Source organism: Phoca vitulina, unplaced genomic scaffold (genome assembly GCF_004348235.1).
Source record: "Phoca vitulina isolate PV1807 unplaced genomic scaffold, GSC_HSeal_1.0 scaffold19, whole genome shotgun sequence".
Classification (NCBI taxonomy): Eukaryota; Metazoa; Chordata; class Mammalia; order Carnivora; family Phocidae; genus Phoca; species Phoca vitulina.
Window position 1 is genome coordinate 7,957,129 of NW_022589722.1, and position 18,662 is coordinate 7,975,790.

Genomic DNA, 18,662 nt, shown 5'->3' on the forward strand with positions numbered 1-18,662 from the left:
AAGGAGAATCATCATGTTACAAACACGAGGAAGAAAGCCCCCAGAGAAGGAGCCTGGGTTCTTGATGGCATCATGGGGTCCCTATACTTACCCTGAAGTACTTGCTGCTAGACTTCCTATTCCACGAGAAAAACAAATCCCTCATTTGGTTAAGCCATTGAAGTTGGATTTCTGTTACTTGCAGTTAATCCAGTCCTAAATAATTCATATTTCAGAGGGTTAAGAGGGTTGCTGTGAACATAAAATGAGTTTATTACATTGCCTGGCACATAGCAAATACACATGAATGGTTTGTGATGATCACTATCATGATTGTTATCATTATTAGTTATTGTCATGGGCCTTAGAGACAGGAGCAAGAGCAGGTAGCAATGGCAATCTTGCTGACCTCCAGTAGCACTAGTACAAAAATACCTGTGATCTCTCAAGCACACACAAAAAAAGTCACTTGCAGATGTGTGGACAAGAAGTCTCTATTAGCAGCCAATGAAGCCAGTTCTTCAAAGCACTTGTCAGATCCCAGAAGCACAGAAAAATGAAATTCCACTTGAGAGCAAGCTCTTTCTGTCTTGGAGGGCTTGCCTGGCTCCTTCCTGGATAGGGAATCCATCCATAGGGTGTAATGTATCTCTTGGAATTGTGGGCTTCTCTGAATGACAAGCAAAGCACAACACTTCAAGGATGTCATTACTTCACGGGAACATAGTTTCTGCTAAGAAATCAAAGCCATGCCTAAAATCAGCTGACCACAGGGGCACAAGTTCAGATGCAGCTCTGGGAAATGTAACTAACTTTCCATCACCTAACCGAACTGCCTGCCAAGATCAGACACAGATGGGACTTACTTGGAATCCTCTTAAGTCATAGATCCATCCCACCCCCACCCAACTCCACTCTGAGTCTACAGATATAGAGTGTGGGGCAGTGAAAAAGAAAACAAAACAATCGCCAGTGAGCCTTGGAGTCGAGCAGACCTAGGGTTCAAATCTCAGTGGGTCACCTACAAGCCAGGTAACTTTGGGCAATTCTCCCTCTCTGAAAGTTCATTTCACAGGTTTACAGGGAATTGAAGGAAAAGATGTGTGTGACAATGCCTGGCACAGAGCTGTCATTAATTTCTTTGCCTTCCCTAACAGCAGGATGGCCCTGGCCAACTTGCTTTACCCATCCCCCAAGTTCAAGCAGTGGATCCAGCTCAGGTCACTGCCACCAAATACAGTGTACTCCTTTCTGCCCTGTGCGTCATCATCCATGTTTTCAGGCCACACTTGGGGAGCCAAAGCCTTCCCCGAAGCTGAGGTCATAAAGCAGAAAAAGACAAAGCTCTGCTTTCAGAGAGCAAGCTGGCCATGAGCAAAGCCATCTCTTTGTGGCCAATCTACCTGCTGGGTATGGAAGGCCCCACAAAGCCCAGCAGGAAAGAGCTCGCCCATTTGGCTTTCCCACCACCAGTCATATATGACTCCTGGACAGAGCTAAGGAGTGGGGAGCTACTTCACCTAGTCTCTTAATCCTCTGGACACAGCACGCTCGTGCCCCAGCCTCAGGATAGAATATGACAGTCACAAGATTCACACTTCAAGCCATGAAGCATACTCTTCTTGCTACATCACCTGGCAGGTGTCCTTGGCAGCTGACTCCCAGCACCAGTGGTGTACACAGCATTGTGCTCACCTCCGTGTCATGGGAACCGCCACTAATATTTTCCCGGATTTTCGTTTAACAATTGTCTTATCCGGAGACACCTTTCAAACAGGATTTGCGGATATTGAGACTGGCTAGAAACTTGCACATTCATTTCTCTGTAATTCCATAAGCTAGCAATATAAAGCCATGCAGAAACTGGAAATTCAGGGTTCATATATCGTGGCTTAACACAAAATGTGTTTTGTCAAGAGGATAAGAACAGATTAACTATTAATAGCAAACAGTAAGCATTAACTGTATGCCAGGATCTGTGCTGAGCCCTTTACTTTCTATTATTATTATCCCCATTGAAAAATTGGGAAATACTGAGGCTTTTTGGTATGTTCTAGATATTAATCTCTTGTAAATTTTAGATATTATAAATCTTTTCTCATTCTGTCACCTTTTTGCTAACTTTGTTTATTGTGTCTATCCTTTAACAGATATTTTTAAATTTTTAAAAACTTTTAGTTTTAATTTTTTAAGTAATCTCTACACCCCATTTGGGGCTTAAACTCACCACCCCAAGAACAAGAGTCACATGCTCTACCAACTGAGCCAGGCAGGTGCCCCCAGATATTCTTAATTCTTAAAATGTGGTCAAATCAAAATTAAAATAAAATGTAATCAAATCTATTAAATTTCCTACTTATGGTTTGCATTTTGATCATCTCTAACACCTCTAGTACCTTCTATTAGCTTTATAATTTTACTTTGACACTGGATTTCCCCTTTGTATGTGCTTGAGATAGTGCACCAATCTATTTTTTCTTCATATAATGAACTATTTCCCCATTACCAGTCAGTGTTTTAGGTGATCCGTCTTTTCCCTGATGATTTATGGTGCCACGTTTATTCTATAACAGGTTCCCATGTGGAACTGGGTCTGTTTCCGATTTCCTGTTCTTTTCCATAGATTCGTCTGGCTGCTTCTGCACCAGTCCCACACTGGTTTTATCCAGGAGGATGAGTCCCTTCTTTTTGCTCTTCCTTTTCAAAATGGACTTAGGCATCATGAACTTTTATTCCTCTGTAAAAGCTTAGAATAAGTATGTGGAAGTCCTCAAAAAAAAAAAAAAAAAACACCTGGCCATAATTCTGACATTGAATTTATAGGTTACTCTTAAGGGAAACTGACATACTGACGCATCAAAGACATGGCATATCTTTCCATTTATTCCACTCTTCTTTTAAAATGTGTAACTGAATTTTTAATTTTCTCAGACAGTCTTTGTTGGGTTATTTCCTACAGACTTTATAGTTTAAGAATTGTGTTTTCTTTTCTTTTCTTTTTTTTGGTGTGTTTTATTTTCTATTATATTTTCTAGATGGCCTTGCTAATGTGGATAAAGACCAGTAATTTTTTAAAACTGATCAGGTATTCACCATCCTTGCTCGTCTTTTATTTTCATTTGTTGATTAAATGTGTTTGTCCAATCTCTAGATCTCCTTTTCCTTTTTCCTTTTCCTCCTGTTTTGGCCGGAAATTCCAATGTGTAAAACAATTAACAGCTAATTGTTGTTAAACAGTAGCAGTGAAAACAGAAAATGTCTAAATTTTCCTTTAAAATCACATGTGTGCTTCTTTACAGGTTTCAACATCGTCCATGCCTGTTACACCCCAACGTGGTAAGAAGAACAAGTGTTGGCCCATTTTACAGCTAAGACTCAGTATTGTTGGGTTTTGGGGGATCACATAACTAGAAAGGAACAGAATTCATATTCAGGTCTCTGAAGCTTCAAGTTTTCTACTACAGTAGATTAACTTACATCTAGTCAAAATATCTAAAACTACAATGATTTAACACAGTCACATACAAAGTGAATTTTTTTAAAGATTTATTTATTTGGGGTGGGGGAGGAGCAGAGGGAGAGGGAGAGAAATCTTCAAGAAGACTCCCTGCTGAACATGGAGCCTGCGCCGCCCCGCAGAGCTCAATCCCACGACCCTGAGATCATGACCTGAGCGGAAACAAAGAGTTGGATGTTTAACTGACTGAGCCATCCAGGCACCCCACACAAAGTGAATTTTTATATTTAAATCTTTTACCATCCAGAAAAAAATGATCTGATATAATCCTACCATTTTTAAAGAAAGCTGTACCAGCTGATTATTAAAGGTTCTAAACTTCTTCAAGGTTTAAGAGCCATATGTCCCTATCAATTGGGGCTGTAATTCTATTAAGAATTTGAGTCTAGGGACGCCTGGGTGGCTCAGCTCATTAAGTGTCTGCCTTTTGCTCAGGTCATGATCCCAGGGTCCTGGGATCGAGTCCCACATCAGGTTCCCTGCTCAGCGGGGATCCTGCTTCTCCCTCTGCCTGTCACTCCCCATGCTGTGCTCTCTCTCTCTGACAAATAAATAAATAAATAAAATCTTTAAAAAAAAAAAAAAGAATTTGAGTCTATACAATGGCAAACCAGTCAGTTAAATTAATCAATCTTGTCTATTATTTAACTATAGGTTTACATTGGGCCTCATTCCAAAAAGGATTTTTAGAGTGTCTTATAATCTGTATCATTTATAAGCTGAAATGAAATTTCTTTTTTTTTTTTTTTTTAAAGATTTTATTTATTTATTTAATTGACAGAGAGAGAGAGACAGCATGAGAGGGAACACAAGCACGGGGAGTGGGAGAGGGAGAAGCAGGCTCCCTGCTGAGCAGAGAGCCTGATGTGGGGCTCGATCCCAGGACCCTGGGATCATGACCTGAGCTGAAGGCAGTCGCTTAACCAACTGAGCCACCCAGGCGCCCCGCTGAAATGAAATTTCTAATAAAGGATTGGGAATATACAGACTAAAAGGCAAAGCTGCTAAATTTGAGAAAAGAGTTGTTCATCATTAACTAGAAACGTGTCTACTAACTCTACCAACTCTAATAATTTATTATTTCATAAAAATGGAGATCATATGTACCCTTTATACTCATTTTATCCCATCATCAGTATAAAAGAAGAATTTGGGTCCTTACAATGGCAAAGCAGTCAGTTAATTTGGTCAGCTTAGGTAAATAAGTCAGTTCTGTGGGACAGAGTGGAATGGGAGAGAAGTATCCATCAAGCTGATTTTACTAATATTGCAATGCAGCTACAACTTTCACTTGGTTGGACTCATTTAAACACTGAAAAGCTGTCATAAAAATAAGAAGGCTATTTCCATTTTCGGAAGGAAAAACTAAGTAAATCAGTCTCTTAGTTGTACAAAAATGACAGACCTGTGAACAGGACTCATAAATTAAGCCCGAGTCTGCTCTGCTAGCTCTCTGTAATCAAGCCCCGTGAATTCTCCTGTGGAGATCAATGCCTCTTAAATGCATGGAATGACATCTCAGCAGACACACGAGCACATGATTCCCACAGCCCCTTTATAAAACTAACCATCAGGAAGTAACAAGGGACTGCATTTGTTCCTGACAATCAGGGTATTTTTCTTCCCATTCCTTGCATTTCTACTTAGGGAATGTGTGAGAGAATGTCATTTCTCAATGCTGCTGGTATGGAATGTGCACGTTATGCTGCCTTTTGAAGGGACGCCAGGCTGAAAGAGCAAGAAGACACACATAAGGATGAAAAGGGGCTCCAAGAAGCAGAATCAAAGTATTTAAGAAGAGGAAACCAGAAAACTGTAGTTGTCTTTCTTAAACACTGCTTTGCTAACTGAGTAGTGAAATACAAAATGTAGCCAAAGCAGAAAGCTTCCATAACTGGGAGCAAAAGGAGGGGAAAGGAGTTGCTCCAAATCCATCATATTTATTAGAACCACTGATTCTCCTTGAAACAGCACCTACTTTATAGTGAAATTTACTGTGAGCTAGCTAACAAAAATTGTTTTTATGGGAAATAAGTATTGTCAGAAAGAATAATAGATTCTATTTTTCAACCCTCAAGATTATAAAATTATAGAATTTAACAAACGAAGGGAAAGTGTTGGCTCCAGAATAGGATCATCATCAAGGCAGTGATTTCTGTTTAGTCTCTTCTCATCAGCAAGAGGGAAAATAAAATAACCTCAACTGAAACTAATAGAGTTTTCCGTGGCAGAATATACCACTACAGCTAATAATGCAGGGGCAGGCTGTGTTAAATCAATTCTCTGTTTAAAAAATGCCTACGCTTGTCAAACACATGAACTGTATGAGTGTACATCTGGCCAACTCATATTCCCACACCTGCTCATTCAGGCATTAGACCCCTAAGTACTTGTAAAGCAAGTGAATGTATCTGTACAGCAACGGGTAAAAATAAACCGAACTATTCTTGTAACATTATCAAAACGATCTGACCAAATAGAAGATTGTGTTTCATGGGATCAAGTGGTTAAATTAGATGTTTCCTCACGTTTTATGACTGGTTTGTCTTATTCACTGTGTATAAAATAGATGACCTCCATTCCAGGAGCATGAGTGGCAACCAAATTTAATGCCATTTGCTCAGAGGCTCAAACACTGGTTTCATCGCCTCTGAGGCATAGCTTCTGAGTGTGCTACTGTCGTACAGAGACCCAATACTTGGGGCACAACGGAGGAGGAACATTTAATTCAATCAACGCTATAGTAGCTCTGTGAGATAACCATTTACACGTCAGTGTTAGTCGACTCTTGGAAAATAAAGTTCAGGTAGAAGTTGGGTAAGTCATTATTCTGAAATAAGCTTAAATAAGCTTATATAATCTCTCTCTCTCCTTCTCTCTCTCTCTCTATATATAATCTCTACAATAAAAAGTTCCCAAACACAGCCAATGACAAAAGAAGAATAACCAACAGTATCATTCTCCAGCTCCCTCATTATGCTTTTGCCATACTGGCAATGGGCTCCTGAAAAATCCAGGTGTAGTTGATTGAATCGTTGTTCACAATTTTTCACATCCTTCCTGTATTAAATTATTCACACACATTCAGCGTTATGTGGCTCTGAAATACTATCCACTGTGGGATAAAATATTTACCCCATCCCATTTATTTTGGGCATGGCCATACAGCTTGCTTTAGCCAATGAAATGTTCCTGAACATGACAGGAGGTCTTAAATTTGCTTGTGTGTGCTCTTGCCATGGACTATGAAAAGAGCATGTTCCAGGAAACTACTGGTCAAAAGAGGGAGAGCAACATGTGAGGGAGACCTGAATCCTGGAGTCCAGCCAAGCCCAGGGAACCCATGTGAAAGAAAGAAATGCTTATTATTTCAAGCCAGAGTTGGGGATGATTGGTTATGCCAGATTGTTGCAGCAAAATGTCATCTCGGTGACTGAGCACATACTGTTCCCTCTACCAGGAATACTCTTCCATGCCCACTCTTTGTCCAGTTAAGTCCTACTCATGCTTCATATCTTGGTGTAAATGTCTTATATATAGGACAGATATTGCAGACCAGAATAACTCCTCCTCTACATCCTGTATTTCTCCTTTTGTAAGATTCATTACATTTATAATTATTTGGTCCATGTCATCCAACTAGAACATAAGCTTCTTTGAAGGATGAGACCATAGTGTCTTGCTCATTGGTAGATTCCTAGCACACAGCACATAATGGCTAGCAGAGTGGATTCAATAAATAATTTGTTAAGTATTTTTTTTAAGGCATGTGGTTCTGCTACTTATGGTTGAGTAAGAAACTTCACTTTTTCGGTTTTAGTTTAAGCAACTATAAAAGGGACACAGTAATACCTATCTCTTAAGGCAGTTATGATGAAATAAATTAACCAATCAATTTAACATTCCAAGTATCTGACACATAGGTAGATAGAAGGTACTTGGTAACTTACAGTTTTTAATAAGAAAGATAAAGACATCTCCTCTGTGTCTTAAAAAGTGATATGTTTTAAAGTGATGTTTTGGGGGCGCCTGGGTGGCTCAGTCAGTTAAGTGTGTGCCTTCTGCTCAGGTCATGATCCCAGGGTCTTGGTATTAAACCCCACGTCAGGCTCCCTGCTCAGCGGGGAGTCTGCTTCTCCCTCTCTCTGCCCCTGTTACCCCTGCTTGTGCTCTCTCTCTCTCGTTCTCTTTCAAATAAATAAGTAAACTCTCTTTAAAAAAATAAAGTGCTGTTTTTGCAGAAAAGGAAAAAATTACATCGTGTCACTATCAATAATTGCTTAATTTAGGTATTTTTAAATACTATGCTTATTTACCATGATGTGAGTCCATTTTAAAAACAATTTAAGGTAGAATTTGGGAAGAAGAAACAGGTTTGCAATTGATACTTCATTTATTTTAAACATGGTCATTAAGTGATTCAATACTTTTAAAAAAGAATGAAATTGGGGCGCCTGGGTGGCTCAGTCGTTAAGCGTCTGCCTTCGGCTCAGGTCATGATCCCAGGGTCCTGGGATCGAGCCCCGCATCGGGCTCCCTCCTCAGCAGGGAGTCTGCTTCTCCCTCTCCCTCTCCCCCTGCTTGTGTTCCCTCTCTCGCTGTGTCTCTCTGTCAAATAAATAAATAAAAATCTTTAAAAAAAAAAAAAAATGAAATTTATCCTTCCTATTTTTGAAAAATTTTCATCTTTAATTCATTATTCAAAGTTGGCATTTATGTTTTTCAAAATGTTTTTCTTCATTCCCATAATTATATTTTGCATCAATGGGATTTTATTTAATTTAAATCAGGTTTTTCTTTTGCCAGTAGCAACATACGTCCATCATAGAAAATTAGAAAATGCAGATAAGAATAAAGAAGGAAAAATTATTTCTGTAATCCCACCATCCCAGAGACAGCCAGTGTATTTCATTCCAAATATTTTTATTCAAATACACTTTTTAAAATATAATGATGGGATTTTTTGTACATTACTCATTTGGGGTTACCTTCTCACTTATTTATCATGAGTATCTTTCTATGCCAAAAATATTGAACTACAACATCTTTTTATTAATGGCCTTCCATCGTACAAAAATACCATCATTTACTTGAGCAATACCCTATTGTTGGAAATTTTCTTTTAAAAAAATTTCTCTTTTAAAAGAAAAAGGAAGAAAGAACTATTTTAACTATTACCAGCAATGCTTCTGTGAATGAGTGAAGAGATACAATGTCATTCAAAACCGATAGAAAATGGCAGCCCCTTACTGGTATCTTGTAGTTCAGAGTACAGTAGATCATTATCCTGACCGTGGTCTGTCTCTTTCCTTACATTTCTTACCAAGAGTCTGGGGCCATCAATGGAAGATGGTAAAGGTGAGTAGGTAGGCAAGAAGGGGATAACATATGAGGAAGGACTTCCATTTCTGGTCTCAATAATGAATGTGCAAACCAGAACCTATAAATTAACACATGACCAAAAACACTGTAACAGAACGAGGGCCCACATTTGGAAAGGGGAATATTTCCCTACCTGCAGCTACAGCGCTCGTATTTGTTTTGACAAACATTTTTTTTCCCCAATCTGGTGGTTGGTTTGACAAGTACTGTCAGTCTCATTTTACAGATACAGGAGCTGAGGCACAGAAAGGCTACTGAAGTGTCCAAGATCCCACAAGTTAGTGGCATAGCCAGGGTCTGAGCCCACGTGTCCTGGCCCACAGACAAGTGCTCTTTCAATGCTCTCATAGTTCTCTGGGACTGTGAATACTGGGAAATACTAAGAATAGAGAAGAGGACACAGTGTGGCAGGGAGCTTAGCAGAAATATAATGCTTCTGAGAGATGGCACAGAGACATCTGTTAGCTACTTAACATGGGTCTAACATCCTCAGTGAGAGGATAAGAAATATCTCTGTTCACCTCTTTAGGGCAATATGAGCATGATTGCTTAATTAGAAATTTGTCCCTTAAAGAGCTTCAATATTCTCAAAAGAAAAGGACTGCTGAAAAGTGAAAGTATTTTGCTTCCCCTCACTGTGTAAATGACGGAAAGGAGATTAGGCTCAGGTTAAGGAATTATTGGAAAACACATAAATTACCTAATAATGTTAGGACTATACTCCTGAATTCTTTGAATGGAGGGATCATGAGTCTCCACTGCACTTAACACACAATACAATGAAAATCATATGCAACACAATCAGAATTGCTAATTAATGGGCTAATCAGAAATGTTAGGGGGGAAAAAAGGATATGTTTATGTTGTAAACGTTATAGTTTAACTTAAATAAATGTAAATGTATTCACTGATCTGGTGGAAGGTCTTGGCCCTTTCCCTCACTATGAGTTCACTGGAAAGGTTCCAAGCTACATTTTTTTACCTAAACCACACCCATAAGATCTTATTTTTCATTTCCAATTTTTCTTTTCTTGTAGTGGATGAGAACTTAAAAACAGTCGTGAGCAAAATACTATAGACTTTTTTTCCCCATTTGTCTTTGCTGAGTCTTTTCAAAGTATCAGTCCACTTAAATTACATTTCATTTTAATAATTCTCTCTCTCTCCATCCCTCTCTTCAGATTCATGTTTCATTAGTTAATGTAATATTGAAGCAAATTGTATAATTTGAATAACAAGTAAAACTGTCATAAATACGTTCGGGAACAAACAATTCTGAGTCTCAGAACACATGAAACTCAGCTCTTGGGGAAAAGATGGGCCGGTGAGGGCAGACTTGGGTTTTGGCCTACCAGTCACATCTTCACCAAGAAAATCAAAAGCACTGGTTCCTCCTACTAGTCACTTAAGTGGAACTTGGCTACAAGAGCACCCATGATAGTTTTCACTAGTTAACTGTTAATATTAAGCAGTGTCTTCGTGAACAATGCCTGTTATCAGTCCCAGGAAAAAGTTTAAATTATATCTGTCACACTTATACTCAAAGTTTTAAAATCCCATCCTCCCTACCCCAACAAATTCCAAGTCTGTCAATTTGCCTACTCAAGCAGTAAGTTTGGGTTCACATTATCTCTCTTGTAAGTCCCTAAAAGACCCAATATCTCACCAGCATGGCCTCTTGAAATGGGAAGGAAGGACTGGATAAATAAATTGAATCCTAACTTTTCTTCTGAGCACGTACAAACATTGGAAGGTGTCTTATTTTTCTTATTTTCTGTTCTCATGATTAGAAGGTACATTCTGTGAGAGATGGGACCTCATCTGTTTCATCCACCTTTGGATTCTTGGCACACCTGGCATAGCACCTGGCACAGAGAAGCTACCCATTAATGTTGTTAAATGAGTGATTGATTTCATCTGGCTGCCCGGAGTATACACAACATAAACATCTTCTACACTGATTTGATCTCAATTACTAACTTTTTTTCCTTTTTAAAATAAATTTCTCCTGGGGTGCCTGGGTGACTCAGTGAGTTAAGCGTTTGACTCTTGATTTTAGCTCAAGTCATCATCTCAGGGCCCTGAGACTGAGCCCTCCATAGGGCTCTGCGCTGGACCTGGAGCCCGCTTAAGAATCTCTCTCTCCCTCTGTCCCCCCCTCCTCCCTCTCTAAAAATAAAATAAAATAAAATAAAATAAAATAAATTTCTCCACTGTTAAAACTTTTCCAATTACTTGGCAAAAATGCAGCCCGCAGAAGGCTAATCTTACATATATCAGGTCAGAAAATTACTGTTGCTCCAGGAAATAAAAAGGGCATTGCACAACAACTAGAGCTGCATAAAGGTTACACTCATGGGGTATACCAAGGGGTTTCATATAGTCATTCAGACCCAGCCCTAATAAACAATCTTATATATCCACAATGACAGCAATCAGTCACTCACAAGGTAACATTGTCCCCAAGTCCAGCACACTTCATGTCACCTCTCATCCCACCTGCAATTCCAAGGCTATCATCAGAACTTCCATTATGGGCCATGACAGAACTGCCAAAAAATGAAGAAATAAAGAAAAAATGGATTTCCTATCTGGGCTTTAAAACTTAGTTTTGTTTTGTTTAAGTGAATGTTGTGTAGGAACACTTAGATTTGTAACTGAAAAGAGGAAGGCATAATGAAGGACATTTTTGTTAAAATAGATTAATGAAAAAAAATTATAGTTGGAAAAAACAACTCACTTGAAGAGATAAAATGAAGCAATAGACAAGTTTCCTCAGATGAAAGAAAAATGAAAGGAAGGAAGAAAAAGAGAAAGAAAGAAATTATTTTTGTCAATTAAAAAGGTAGTCAAGATTTCACACTGGCCCCCACAGGGTGAATATGGACCCCATAGGGTGAACATGGATCCCACAGGGTGAACATGGACCCCACAGAGTGAACATGGACCCCATAGGGTGAACATGATTGTAATCTCCCTTCAAGCATCACCTTTCACACAGCCTCCCAAGCTACAATAGAGTTTGTCTCAAATCTTCCCTCATCTGCATATTTAGCCATTAAAACCATTGAAAGCTATCTTTAAAATGTTCTGCAAGTTCAGCCCTTCTCCATCCCACTGATACTGGTTCAGGCTTTGGTCCCTATAGCAATGGGCTGTTACAACAGCTGCGAACGGTATGCCCCAGAGTGGTCCCTGTGCCAATCCATCTCCATGCTGCCACCAGACTTCCCTCTCACCCAAGTTCCCTGGCATCCACTTAGGCTTCCAGATGGTTCAACTCATCTCTGAAGTCTCATCTCTTGTCCTCTTACAACCACATTCTCATGCTTCAGGCACAATCAGGAAATAGTGGGCTGTATGTATGAGTCTGAAGCTCAGTGAAGCAATTTGGAACACCAAGATTTACAAATATAGTACTTATTTATTCTTAGTTGTCCTATAGCAAATACTGTGGTGCACCATCCAGTTTCTCCCCCTCTCCCTGCCCCTTCAAGACCATGATGCCCATTCCTCCAGCTGCTGGGAGCACTGGATCACAGCTGAATCCCTGTCCAAAGGAGCTGCCTCACCCAAGCCTATGTCCCCTCCCAGCTAGCAACCCACATTCAATAACTAATTGAAGCAGGACACAAAAGCCCAGACCCCTTGCCTTGATGGGGAAATAACTCTGAAGGGTTGTCCCAGCTCCAGAGTTTCCCATGGAATAGGCTGAGTCTTCTGTTCAACTTCTTTCTCTGCCCAAACCTGCTTCCCTCACTTCCAGGGAGCATGTCCCAGTGAACCTCCTCCATGGAAATCTCAGGTTCAGAGTCCGTTTCCAGGAAACACAATGAAAAGAGAGTTTATCTCTTTAAATTTAAAACATATATATTATTATTTCATAATTAGTGACTTTCATTTTAATTAATGTTCATACTTGACTATTAACCATTTTTAAGGTTCTGTTTTTATTCAGAATGTTTAAGTGAAAAGAAAGGACATCTATACCTTTAAAAAAAAAAACTATTAAGGGGCGCCTGAGTGGCTCAGTCAGTTAAGCGTCTGCCCCACTCGGATCATGATCCCAGGGTCCTTGGATCATGTCCCATGTAGGGATCCCTGCTCAGCAGAGAGCCTGCTTCTCCTTCTCCTGCTCCCCATGCTTGTGCACGTGCACTCTCTCTCTCTCTCTCTCTTTCTCTCTGTCAAATAAATAAATAAAATCTTAAAAAAATAAAATAAATTATTAATTCTAACAACAACAAAACTATTAATCTCTATCCATTTCCACTATCAGGTATTGCTTAAAATGTTGGAGCCAGAACTCTCAATTTTGGCTTTCTTCATTTCCCAGCTTTGTAACATTAGTAGGTTATATATCCCCTCTGTATCTCAGTTTCTTCATCTGTAAATTGGGGATAATAATAACAATATGTTATTCAATGGGTTGTTGTGGAGATTAAATGAGGTATCATACATAAAGTATTAAGAATGGTGCCTAGCCAAAAACGAGTGCTTAAATTCATTGGGGTAACATTAACTGCTATAACAAATAGAGCTAAAATGCTTTTAGCTCAATGGTTCAACCACAATAGATATTTCTCCCTCATTTACGTGACATTCCAAGGTGTTCTTGATCAATTGGGGCAACTTTTCTCTACATGGCTTTACAAGGACCTGCATTAATGGATTCCCACTTATCTCCAATACATGGCTTCTCCAATCCTATTAGCCAGAAAAAGGAAAGAACGGAGAGGAGTGTGTATGGGAGATTTCTATGGGTCAGACTTGGAATTAGAACTCATTATTTCTGCTCACATTCTATTGGCTAGAACATATCACATGGCCACACCTAACTACAAAGGAGCCTGGGAAATGCAGTCTAGGAAATGGATTTTAGTGACTGTGCAAAAAACCTGGCTAAAATAATCATTATTATTGCTCTCATTATTACCAACTTTCTAGCTTGGGCTCCCATCTTCTTGCACCTGGCAAGTCACAATAGCTTCCTCACCAGTCTTCCTGACTCCAAACTTCCTCCCACCCAAACCCTTTCTCCACACCAAACCCCGTGTTATTACCTAAAATCCAAATCTAATCATCTCACTCACCATCCCCCAACTGCCAATTTAATATCCTTCTGTGACTCCTCACTGCCTCAGGACACAGTCAAAGTCCTTGCAGTTCCTCAAGGATTCAGTCAACGCACATCCCTTTGGTCTCACCTCCAGGCCCTGCTCATTTTACAGCTGGCATCTGTGACTGAACACTATGGATACTCCAGGGAATAAGGTAGACAGGACTCTGCCCTATAGACTTTATATTTTATTTTATTTATTTTTTACTTATTTATTTGACAGAGAGAGAGAGCACAAGCAGGGGGAGTGGGAGAGGGCGAAGCAGGCTCCCCACTGAGCAGGGAGCCCAATGCAGGACTCGATCCCAGGACCCTGGGATTATGACTTGAGCTGAAGGCAGACACTTAACCGACTGAGCCACCCAAGCGCCCCTAGACTTTACATTTTTAGTGAAGTAACCAAAACCAGTAAACAAATAAATATACAATATTAAGTGAAGAAAATAAAGGGTAAGGAAATTGACAGTGGTGAACTAAATAAATAGATAAATAAATAACATCTTGAATTTTACTGGCAAGTGAAAGCCATCCACAGAGAAATACACTGTGGACTTGATCTTCACTATACTTACATATACCCCTGCGACTGCATATTACAAAAGAGTTCTTATCGTTGACCTATACTTGTGTTCCTTTGAACTTCTTTTATGACTGCTATTCAGGGAAACAATATAGAGCAATAAAGATTGCCTAATGTGCTATTTGTGTGGGATGTTGACAGAATAATATAATTTATTATTGTCCACTGGGGAGTTAGAGTACAAAGGGCTCATTTTTTTTCCCTACCATCTTCTTTGCAAAAAAATTCAACATAAAATATTTAATAAAATCAGGTTTTACTCAAGTATGTAGAAGTGTTATTTTTTTTAAATTGCCTGGACAATGTTATTGTCTCCTTAGTAATTTTTTTTTTAAAGATTTTATTTATTTATCTGACAGAGAGAGACATAGCGAGAGCAGGAACACAAGCAGGGGGAGCGGGATAGGGAGAAGCATGCTTCCCGCGGAGCAGGGAGCCCAATGTGGGACTTGATTCCAGGACCCCGGGATCATGACCTGATCCGAAGGCAGACACTTAACGACTGAGCCACCCAGGCGCCCTTTTAAATGTTATATTTGTGATGTTCCTGTCACTTTACTGTATTTAGATTTTCAAATTCAGGAGATGTGAAGTTAAAGATTTTCTTGTAGACGCTATTCACTTATTCAGGGTAAGTGGCTCGTATCTGACTTAGATCTTTAATTGTCAAACATGAGCATGTTCCATGATGTGACATCCACATAAAGCCATGAATTTCCACTCAGAATCCTCTACTAAAAAACTGGAACTTTTAATTCGTGATAGCAAAAGAAAGTTGCAAACAATCTAATTGTCAAATTGTTGGAAGATCTTTAAAAATTGGACTACTGTACTGTCATCAAAACTCAAGTTTTTGTAAAATACTTAAGAGCATGGAAAAATAGGTGGGATATAAAACCAAGTGAAGAGGGAGAATGTAAAAGAGTGTAAAGAACATAATTGCATGAGTCTGGTTTAGAAAACTCAAAGTTACCTAAAAGAAGTCAGCAGACTGGCAGGGGAGCTTTACAAAACTGTCAGAGACCCTAGCCTTCTACATTGCTACTCTCCTTTCTTTAGCTGGTGACTTCCAAACCATTGGCTCAAGGTGGTTGCTTGAACACCATCCATTATACCTACATCCCAGCCATCAAAAGAGGAAACAGGCAAAAAAGGGAATGCCTCGCATAGTAGACAGAATAACGGTCTGCTAAAGATGCCCATGTCCCAACCCCTGAAACTCATAAATATGTTATCTTACCTGGAAAAAGGGACTTCAAAGATATAACTAAGTTAAAGATCTTGAGATGGGGAATTTATCCTAGATTATCCAGGTGGGCCCAGTGTAATCACAAGGGCCCTTATGAGGGCAGCAAAGGGTGAGAGTCAGAGGAGATGTGACAGTGGAAGCAGAGGTCAGAGTGATGTGAGAAAGAGGCCCTGAGCCAAGAAAGGCATGTAACCTTTAGACGCTGGAAAAGGCAAAGAAACAGTCCTTCCTAGAGCCTCCAGAAGGGACACAGCCCTGTCAACCCATTTTAGACTTCTGACCTCCAGAACTGTAAGATAAGAAACTTGTGTTGCTTTAAGATCCTAATTTCATGGCAATTTGTTACAGCAGCAATAGGAAACTAATGCATACTCCCTTAACTTGCCAAGGAAGAAGGTAAACATAGATAATAGGGCATAATTAACATATTCTGCCACAATGTTTTCCTTTAAAAAAAATGGAAATATATATTCCAAAGGAAATAGGTTAATTATGTTTTGCTAGAAGTCTTTGGTTACAAAAATGGAGTCCCAATCCCAATTCTAAGTTACATAATTTAAGCAAGGGGAAGAAAGGTTATTTACAATATATTTGAATCTCACCTCATTAACGAAGAAGTAAAGGATAAATTGTATATCCATAGGGCTTGTAACCAAGGACTCATCCAACATCAGCCCACGCCCTTCTCTCTCTCTCTCTCTCTCCTCTGCTTTTCTCTGTTTTAGTTCATTCCCTTCTACTGAAGATGGACCTTACTCATATGATGAGAATCAAAGCAGTGGGCATCCCTGAGTCGCTCAGTCCAACTTAAAGACCTTCACCTGATCGTTCATTCATTTGCCATGTGTTTATTGAGCCAGGCCTGTGAAGACAGGCAAGTCCCTGGCCTCATTCTGGTAGCTGATACAGATAATAAACAAATATATAAACAAAATACATAAACAAGATCCTTAGAGATCAGGATCTTGTTTGTCATTGTTCATTATGTATGATGATGGAAATGTGCAGAGATGAAATACCGAGTAACAGGAGAGACCACTTCATACTGGGTGGTCAGGGAAGGCTTCTCCAAGAAGCTGACATCTAAGACCCCAAAGAGAAATAAAGATGTGAGCATGATCCAGGGGACAGCGAAGACCCCAAGATAACTTCTTGAAGCAACAGAAGGGAGGCCAACATACTTGGTGCCAAGTGAGCAGATGGGGATAGTAAAAGATGAGGCTAAGAGCTACATCCAACAGAGCTTCATGGATATATCTTGGTTTTTCTAGAAGAGTCCCCATTACATCTGTTTCCCCACCATAAATATTAAAAGCCATCCCAGGTTGGATGATACATTTTTCAGTCACCTTGCATATGCAGCTATAGGACACAGGATTTTCTCCTAAGAGAAATGGAAAGGTATTGAAAAGTTTTAAGCAGGGCCATACAAGTCTGATTTGTATTTAATATCACTGGAGGGGCGCCTGGGTGGCTCAGATGGTTGGGCGTCTGCCTTCGGCTCAGGTCATGATCCCGGGGTCCTGGGATCGAGCCCCACATCGGGCTCCTGGCTCAGCGGGGAGCCTGGAGCCTGCTTCTCCCTCTCCCTCTGCCTCTCTCCCTGCTCATGCTCTCTCTCTCTGTATCTCTGTGTCTCAGGTGAATAAATAAAATCTTTAAAAAAAAAATACATTTAATATCACTGGAAACCAGAGAATGAGTTAATAAATGCAGTAAATTAAGTATGTCTACATTTGGAGTACTGATTTTCTAAAAACAGAAATCAATATTGAGATAAAATTAAAATAGGTACAATTTGTGACTTAGCATAAGGCATAGATATACCCTCATCATCCTCATGAACACATAGACCTTAATACCACCACTCTGTTTGTTACTCTTCCTCCTCTTAAACCCAGAAGCACTTTCTGAGGCAGCACATAGCTCCAGCTGTCTGGGTCTCATAGCAACTTGGCAGCATAATGCTTCTAGGCTGAAATCCCAACTTCCATGGATTCATGCAGTTTCGGCCACAAATATTTACCTTACCTGGCTCCTGGGGCTAATTAAAAGGGTAGGGCTCCATTCCACTTGGCTCTCCCCTAAATTGCTTTCAGAGTCAGAAGCAGCTGCCGGACAAGAATGACAGCCCCATAATTCATCTCTACATTCACACCAGTGACTCCTTCACAAATGTCCTTTTCAAATTAGGAAAAGGGTCCATAGCCATACCCTGCTCTTGCCACTCTCCTACTGGATTTGAAATTGCATCTCCTTATAATGATTTCTCCTAGAAGCTGAAGTTATACTTAGCAGCACATCTATCTTCCAACTGCCTCTGGAAGAGAGAATCTCAGGATCAAATACTGAGAACTTATTATACCAGTTAGAACACAGCGTTTCATTGCAAATGTTTATTATTGTAAAAATGATACATGTTTACTATAAAAGATTTGAGAAGGTGAGAGGCGCCTGGGTGGCTCAGTCACTTAAGTGTCTGACTCTTCATCTCAGCTCAAGTCTTGATCTCAGGGTCATGAGTTCAAGCCCAGCACTGAGCTCCATGTTGGGCATGAAGCCTACTTAAAAAAAAAGAGAGAGAGAGAGAGAGATTCAAGAAGATGAGAATTGAAAAGTGAATTTTTCCCTCTCTGCTCCCTCAGCCCCTGTCATGGACCCCAGTGAATGTCTTTCTCCTTGGTAACGTCTATTACCAGTTTGGGCCATTTTCTATGCATATATATGCAAATAGAGAAATATTTATTGGCATTTAAATAGGTCACCCTAAAGGCTTGAAGTGATTTCATGATAACAAGCAAGTCCAGATTTGATAAACCATGAAATGGAATCACAT